Consider the following 7,557-nt stretch of genomic DNA (forward strand, 5'->3'; position numbering starts at 1 on the left):
CCAGTGACCCCCAGATTGAAAAAGGGAGTGGAACAGTTGACCTCCCAGATTGAAAAGGGATTGGACCAGTTGGAAAACCCTCCAGATTGAAGGCGTGGAACAAAATTGACCGGCCAGCTTAAGAAGGGAGTTGGAAAACAGGGTTGACCCGCTAGGAATTGAAAAGGGAGCGGAACAGATTGCACCCCCAGGATTGAAAAGGGAGTGGAAGCAGTTAGTGGACCCCCAGCTAGATTGAAAAGGGAAGTGGAAACAGGGTTGCTTGGCCCCCCCAGATTGGAATAATTGAGTGGAAACGTTGACCGCCAGATTGGAAAATGGAGTGGAACCAGTGACCCCAGATTGGAAAAGGGAGTGGAAACAGTTGACCCCACCCAGATTGAAAGGAAGGTGGAACAGTTGGAACCGCCAGATTGATGAAAAGGGAGTGGAACCCCCAGTGACCCCCAGATTGAAAAGGGAGAGTGGAACAGTTGGTTTTCACCCCAGATTGAAAAGGGGTGGAACAGTTGACCCCCAGATTGAAAAGGGGAGTGGAAACAGAGTGGAACCCCCAGTTGACCCCCAGATTGAAAAGGGAGTGGAACAGTTGACCCTCCGATTGAAAAGGGAGTGGAACCATGTTGGACCCCCCCGCTTTGAAAAGGGAGGGTGGAAACATTTGACCCCCAGATTGAAAAAGGGAGTGGAACCCAGTTTGACCCCCAGATTGAAAAAGGGAAGTGGAACAGTTGACCCCCAGATTGAAAGGGAGTGACCCAGTTGACCCTTCCAGAATTGAAAAGGGAGTGGAACAGTGGAACCCCTCCAGGGATTGAAAAGGAGTGGAATACCCCAGTTGACCACCAGATTGAAAAATGGGAAGTTGGAAACAGTTGAACCCCCAGATTAAAAGGGAAAAGGTGGAACAGTATGGAAACCAGCCAGATTGAAAAGGAGTGGAAAACCAGTTGACCTCCCCAGATGAAAAAGGGAGTGGAAAGTTGACAGCCAGATTAAAAGGGCCAGTGGGAACCAGTTGACCTTCCAGAAAATTGGGAAAAGGGAGTGGAACAAGTTGACCCCAGGATGAAAAGGGAGTGGAACAGTGATTCCTAACCAGGAATTGGGAAAAGGAGTGGAACAGTTGACCCACCAGTTGAAAAGGAAGTGGAACGTTGACCCCCAGATTGAAAAGGGAGTGGAACAGTTGAAACCCCAGATGAAAAGGAGTGGAACCAGTGACCCCCAGATTGAAAAGGGAGTGGAAACAGTTGACCCACCAGATTGAAAAGGAAGTGGAACCTGTGACCCCCAGATTGAAAAGGAAGTGTAACAAGTTGAGCCACCCAGATTGAAAAATCGGGTAGGGAACAGTGGAACCCCCAGCTTGAAAAGGGAGGGAACCCCCCCAGTTGACCCCCAGATTTGAAAAGGGGAGTGGAAAGTTGACCTCCATGATTGGAAAAGGGAGTGGAACCAGTGGACCCTCCCAGATTGAAAAGGGATGGGAACAATTGACGGCAAGATAAGGAAGGGAGTGGAACAGTTGACCCCGCTAGATTGAAAAGGGAGCGGAACAGTAGGAACCACCCAGATTGAAAGGAGTGTTTTTGAGCCCCAGTGACAGCAGATTGGAAAAGGGAGTGGCAACAGGTTGAAACCCCCCCAGATTGGAAAGGGAGTGGACCAGTTGACCCAGCCAGATTGAAAAGGGAGTGGAACCAGTTGACCCCCAGATTGAAAAGGGAGGGGAACAGTTGGAACCCCCAGATTGAAAAAGGATTAGTGGAACAGTTGACCCTCCAGATTGAAAAGGGAGTGGAAAACAGTTGACCCCCAGATTGTGTGAAAAGGGAGTGGGAAACAGTGGACCCCAGATGAAAAGGGAGTGGAATACAGTGACCCCCAGATTGAAAAGGGAGTGGAACAGTTGACCCCCAGATTGAAAAGGAGTGGAACAGGTGACCCTCCAGATTGAAAGGGTAGTGCGAACAGTTGACCCCAGATGAAAAGGGAGTGGACCAGTTGACCCCAGTTGAAAAGGGAGGGAACAGTTGCCCCCAGATTGAAAAGGGAGTGGAACAGTTGACCCCCAGATGAAAAGGAGTGGAAAAGTTGACCCCCCAGATTGACAAGGAGTGGAACAGTTGACCCCAGATTGAAAAAGGAAGTGGAACAGTTGACCCCCCCCCCCCCCCCCCCCCATCCAGATTGAAAAGGAGTGGAAACAGTTGACCACCCCGATCTGAAAGGGAGTGAACAGTTGACCCCCAGATTGAAAAGGGATGGAACAGTGACCCCAGATTGAATAGGGAGTGGAACAGTTGACCCCAGATTGAAAAGGGAGGTGAACAGTGACCCTCCAGATTGAAAGGGAGGGAAAGTTGACCCGCCGATTGAAAGGGAAGTGGCACAGTTACCCCCAGATTGAAAAATGAGTGGAACAGTGACCCCCAGATTGAAAAGGGAGTGGAACAGTGACCAGCAGATGAAAAGGAGTGGAAAACCCGTGACCTCCAGATTGAAAAAGGGAGTGAAAACAGTTGACACCAGAGTGAAAGGAGTGGAAACAGTTGACCCCGATGAAAAGGGAGTGGAAAACAGTTGACCCCAGATTGGAAAAGGGAGTGGAACGTTGACCGACCAGATGAAAAGGGAGTGGAACAGTTGACCCCCAGATTGAAAAGGAAGTGGAACAGGTTGACCCCCAGATTGAAAAGGAGTGAACAGTTGACCCCCAGATTGAAAAGGAGTGGACAGTTGACCCCAGATGAAAAGGGAGGGACAGTTGACCACCAGATGAAAAGGAAGTGAAACTGTTGACCCAGATTGAAAAAGGAAGTGGAACAGTTGACCACACAGATTGAATAGGTAGTGGAACGTTGACCCCCAGATTGAAAAGGGAGTGGAAACAGTTGACCCCAGATTGAAAAGGGAGGGAACAGTTGACCTCCGATGAAAAGGAGTGGAACAGGTTGACTCCAGATGAAAAGGAGTGGAAACAATTGAACGGCCAGATTAAGAGGGAGTGGAACAGTTGACCCGCTAGAGTGAAAAGGAGCGGAAACAGATGACAACCCAGGATTGAAAAGGGAGTGGAGCAGTTGACCAGCCAGATTGAAAAGGGAGTGGAACAGTTGACCCCCCAGATTGAAAAGGGAGTGGAACAGTTGACCAGCCAGATTGAAAAGGAGTGGAACAGTTGACCCCCAGATTGAAAAGGGAGTGGAACAGTTGACCCCCAGATTGAAAAGGGAACCAGAACAGTTGACCCACAAGATTGAAAAGGGAGTGGAACAGTTGACCCGCCAGATTGAAAAAGGGAGTGGAACAGTTGACCCCAGATTGAAAAGGGGGGAGTGGAGCAGTTGACCCCCAGATTGAAAAGGGAGTGGAACAGTTGACCCCCCAGATTGAAAAGGGAGTGGAACAGTTGACCCGCCAGATTGAAAAGGGAGTGGAACAGTTGACCCCCCAGATTGAAAAGGGAGTGGAACAGTTGACCCCAGATTGAAAAGGAGGTGGAACTTGGACAGTTGACCCCCAGATTGAAAAGGGAGTGGAACAGTTGACCCCCAGATTGAAAAGGGAACCAGAACAGTTGACCCACAAGATTGAAAAGGGAGTGGAACAGTTGACCTCCAGATGAAAAAAGGGAGAGTGGAACAGTTGACCCCCAGATTGAAAAAGGAGTGGAACAGTTGACCCCCCAGATTGAAAAGGGAGTGGAACAGTTGACCAGCCAGATTGAAAAGGGAGTGGAACAGTTGACCTCCCAGATTGAAAAGGGAGTGGAACAGTTGACCAGCCAGATTGAAAAGGGAGTGGAACAGTTGACCCCCAGATTGAAAAGGGAGTGGAACAATTGAACCCCCAGATTGAAAAGGGAGTGGAACAGTTGACCCACCAGATTGAAAAGGGAGTGGAACAGTTGACCCCCAGATTGAAAAGGGAGTGGAACAGTTGACCCCCAGATTGAGGAGTGGAACAGTTGAACCCCAGATTGATTAGAAAAGGGAGTGGAACAGTTGACCCCAGATTGAAAAGGGAGTGGAACAGTTGACCCACCAGATTGAAAAGGGAGTGGAACAGTTGACCCCCAGATTGAAAAGGGAGTGGAACAGTTGACCACCCAGATTGAAAAGGGAGTGGAACAGTTGACCCCCAGATTGAAAAGGGAGTGGAACAGTTGACCCCAGATTGAAAAGGGAGTGGAACAGTTGACCCACCAGATTGAAAAGGGAGTGGAACAGTTGACCCCCAGATTGAAAAGGGAGTGGAACAGTTGACCACCAGATTGAAAAGGGAGTGGAACAGTTGACCAACCAGATTGAAAAGGGAGTGGAACAGTTGACCAGCCAGATTGAAAAGGGAGTGGAACAGTTGACCCACCAGATTGAAAAGGGAGTGGAACAGTTGACCCACCAGATTGAAAAGGGAGTGGAACAGTTGACCAGCCAGATTGAAAAGGGAGTGGAACAGTTGACCAACCAGATTGAAAAGGGAGTGGAACAGTTGACCAGCCAGATTGAAAAGGGAGTGGAACAGTTGACCAGCCGAATTGAAAAGGGGATGGAACAATTGACCCACCAGATTTGAAAAGGGAGTGGAACAGTTGGAACCCCCAGATTGAAAGGAAGTGGCAACAGTTGACCCCCAGATTTGAACCAAGGGAGTGGACAGTTGGAAAAACCCCAGATGAGAAAAGGGAGCTGAACAGCTGGAACCCCAGATTGAAAAAGGAGTTGGAACCAGTTGACCCACCAGATTGAAAAGGGAGTTGGAACAGTTGACCACCAGATTGAAAAAAGGAAGTGGAACCAGTTGACCACCCAGATTGAAAATAGGGAGTGGAAACAGTTGACCACCAGATTGAAAAGGGAGTGGAACAGTTGACCCCCAGATGAAAAGGGAGTGGAACCAGTTTGACCCACCAGATTGAAAGGGAAGGACCGTTGGAACCCAGATTGAAAAGGGGAGTGGAACCCAGTGATCCCCCACCAGATTGAAAAGGGAGTGGAACAGTTGCACCCAACCAATTGAAAAGGGAGTTGGAAAACAGGGTTGACCAGCAGATTGAAAAGGGAGGGAACGTTGAACCCACCAGATTCGAAAAGGGAGGGAAACCAGTGACCCACCAGATTGAAAGGAGTGGAAACAAAGTTGACAGGCCAGATTGGAAAAGGAGTGGAACAGTTTGAAACCCACCAGATTGAAAAGGAGTGGAATAGTTGACCAGCCAGATTGAAAAAGGGAGTGGAACAGGCTTGACCAGCCAGATGGAAAAGGGGATGAGAAACAGTTGAACCCACCACAGATTGAAAAGGGAGTGGAATCAGTTGACCAGGCAGAGGACAAGGGAGTGGAACAGTTAAAACCCGCAGATTGAAAGGGAGTGGAACCGTTGACCCCACCAGAATTGAAAAAGGGAGTTTGGAACAGTTGGAACCCACCAGATTGAAAGGATGGAACCAGTTGACCCCACCAGATTGAAAAGGGAGTGGAACAGTTGAACCAACAGATTGAAAAGGGAGTGGAACAGTTGACCAGCCAGATTGAAAAGGGAGTGGAACAGTTGACCAGCCAGAATGAAAAGGGAGTGGAACAGTTGACCCCCTAGATTGAAAAGGGAGTTGCAACAGTGATTACCAGAATGAAAATTAGTGGAACAGTTGACCAGCCAGACGCTCCTTCCTACCTAAAAAGGAAATAAAGGAACGAGGTTCTTGACAGCAGCGATGTGGCCATAGTATTATTAGTAGTTGCAATAAAAGTATCAATACTAATAATAATAAGATGACGAAAACGTTACCAAGTCGGAGAAGCAATTGATTACTTCATACTCATGTTCCGCGTAAAAATGGTTTCTGTGGCTTTATTTTCTGTAAAAGAGATGCCATTTTTCTGTAGTTTTGGCTGTGTATGGGCTTTAAGTTTTTTTTTTCTCTCTTTTTTTTTAGAGAGAGAGCGAGAGAGAGAGGCAGCAAATACACTACGGTCGTCTTGTGTTTTCATTTATAGAGTTCCACTAATTGTCAGAATTAAAATGATACACAATCAGAACCTTGCAAGGAATAACGATGTTCATAATATGTGAAAAAGCCAAAGTAAAACGTGAGTAATAATGTCATAAAACCTAGAGAAATGAGGTGTAATCGGCCTAGATAAACAAGCCAAAGACTATGAAACAAGTCATATGTCACTAGAGACAGTCCGTTCCATATGGCGTCTAGAGACACTAGTACTACAGTCTGTATACAGCACTAGTGAAATTTGTCATTCTCTCGAGCAGAGGATGCGATGGCAAGGAAATGGCAGTTTTCCGATTTCTCCTCGTTTTGTCAGAGTTTTATGGAAGTTTTCATTAAAACCTGTCGTAGAATTTGTCATTATAAGCTACTAGATGACGTGCGAAATGTGGATTTTGTAAAAACTAAACAATACCTTATATATATATATATATATATATATATATATATTATATATATGTAAATTACATAAATGAATATGTAAATAGCTATATATATTATATATATATATAATATATATATATAATATATATATATATATATATATATATATATACATGACAATTTAAGTGGAATCCTGTTGAATATGAATCAATCTAATATTTATAAATGAAACAGGAAAACAAATTAACTAGAATCTATTTCACAATACTTAATATTCTTCTCCTTTGCTTATCATTCCCTTCGTCACATATGCATGCTAGTTCTTTATTACTAATGTATGAGGAGAAACCGCAATTTCGATTGAACTTTAGTCAACACTATGTTCTAAACAAATACGTCTTAATATCGTCAAGAACGAGCGCGGGTTTGTTTTGAACGTAAAATTAGCAACGTGTGTCCGTTACTTGGTAACACACGAATGGAGTACATCTGTCACATGAGAAAAATACCAAACTAATTAAACCTCTGGGGTCTCCACAATCTACGATATCCTGTATTCTTTCTATAATAAAAAGACGAGTTCTTGTTTAGCATCACTGACCTTTGACAAGTAGAACAGTGACTCTATAATTACATTAAGGCCATTCAGTAACCCCATAGACGTTTGAGCGTGTAATGATTTTCATTCGTTTTTCTCTGTTCGTCACTTACATCCGCATTTAACTCTTTTGTTTAACGTAAATCGGCGCAAATTGCGATAAAAAATTTTTACGAATGCACAAAAAGTAATTTCTGAACCTTTCTGTTATCAGAACATTATACATTGTATATATATATATATATATATATATATATATATATATATTATATATATATATATATATATATATATATATATATATATATATATATATATATATATATATATATATATATATATACACACGCGTGCTTGTATGTAAGTTGGTAGGGTAGTTGTTTGAGATTAAGCTGGCCTTATGCCAGCACAGGCCCTTGCTCCTAGACCAGCCCATAGTGGTAGGTAGGGATACAGATATATTATATATATATATATATATATATATAATATATATATATATATATATATATATAAGCACTTATTTTGTAATATGTGTTTTAAAGCCAAGCGCGCGCGCTGGAG

This window comes from Macrobrachium nipponense, chromosome 26 (assembly GCF_015104395.2).
Source record: "Macrobrachium nipponense isolate FS-2020 chromosome 26, ASM1510439v2, whole genome shotgun sequence".
Taxonomy (NCBI): domain Eukaryota; kingdom Metazoa; phylum Arthropoda; class Malacostraca; order Decapoda; family Palaemonidae; genus Macrobrachium; species Macrobrachium nipponense.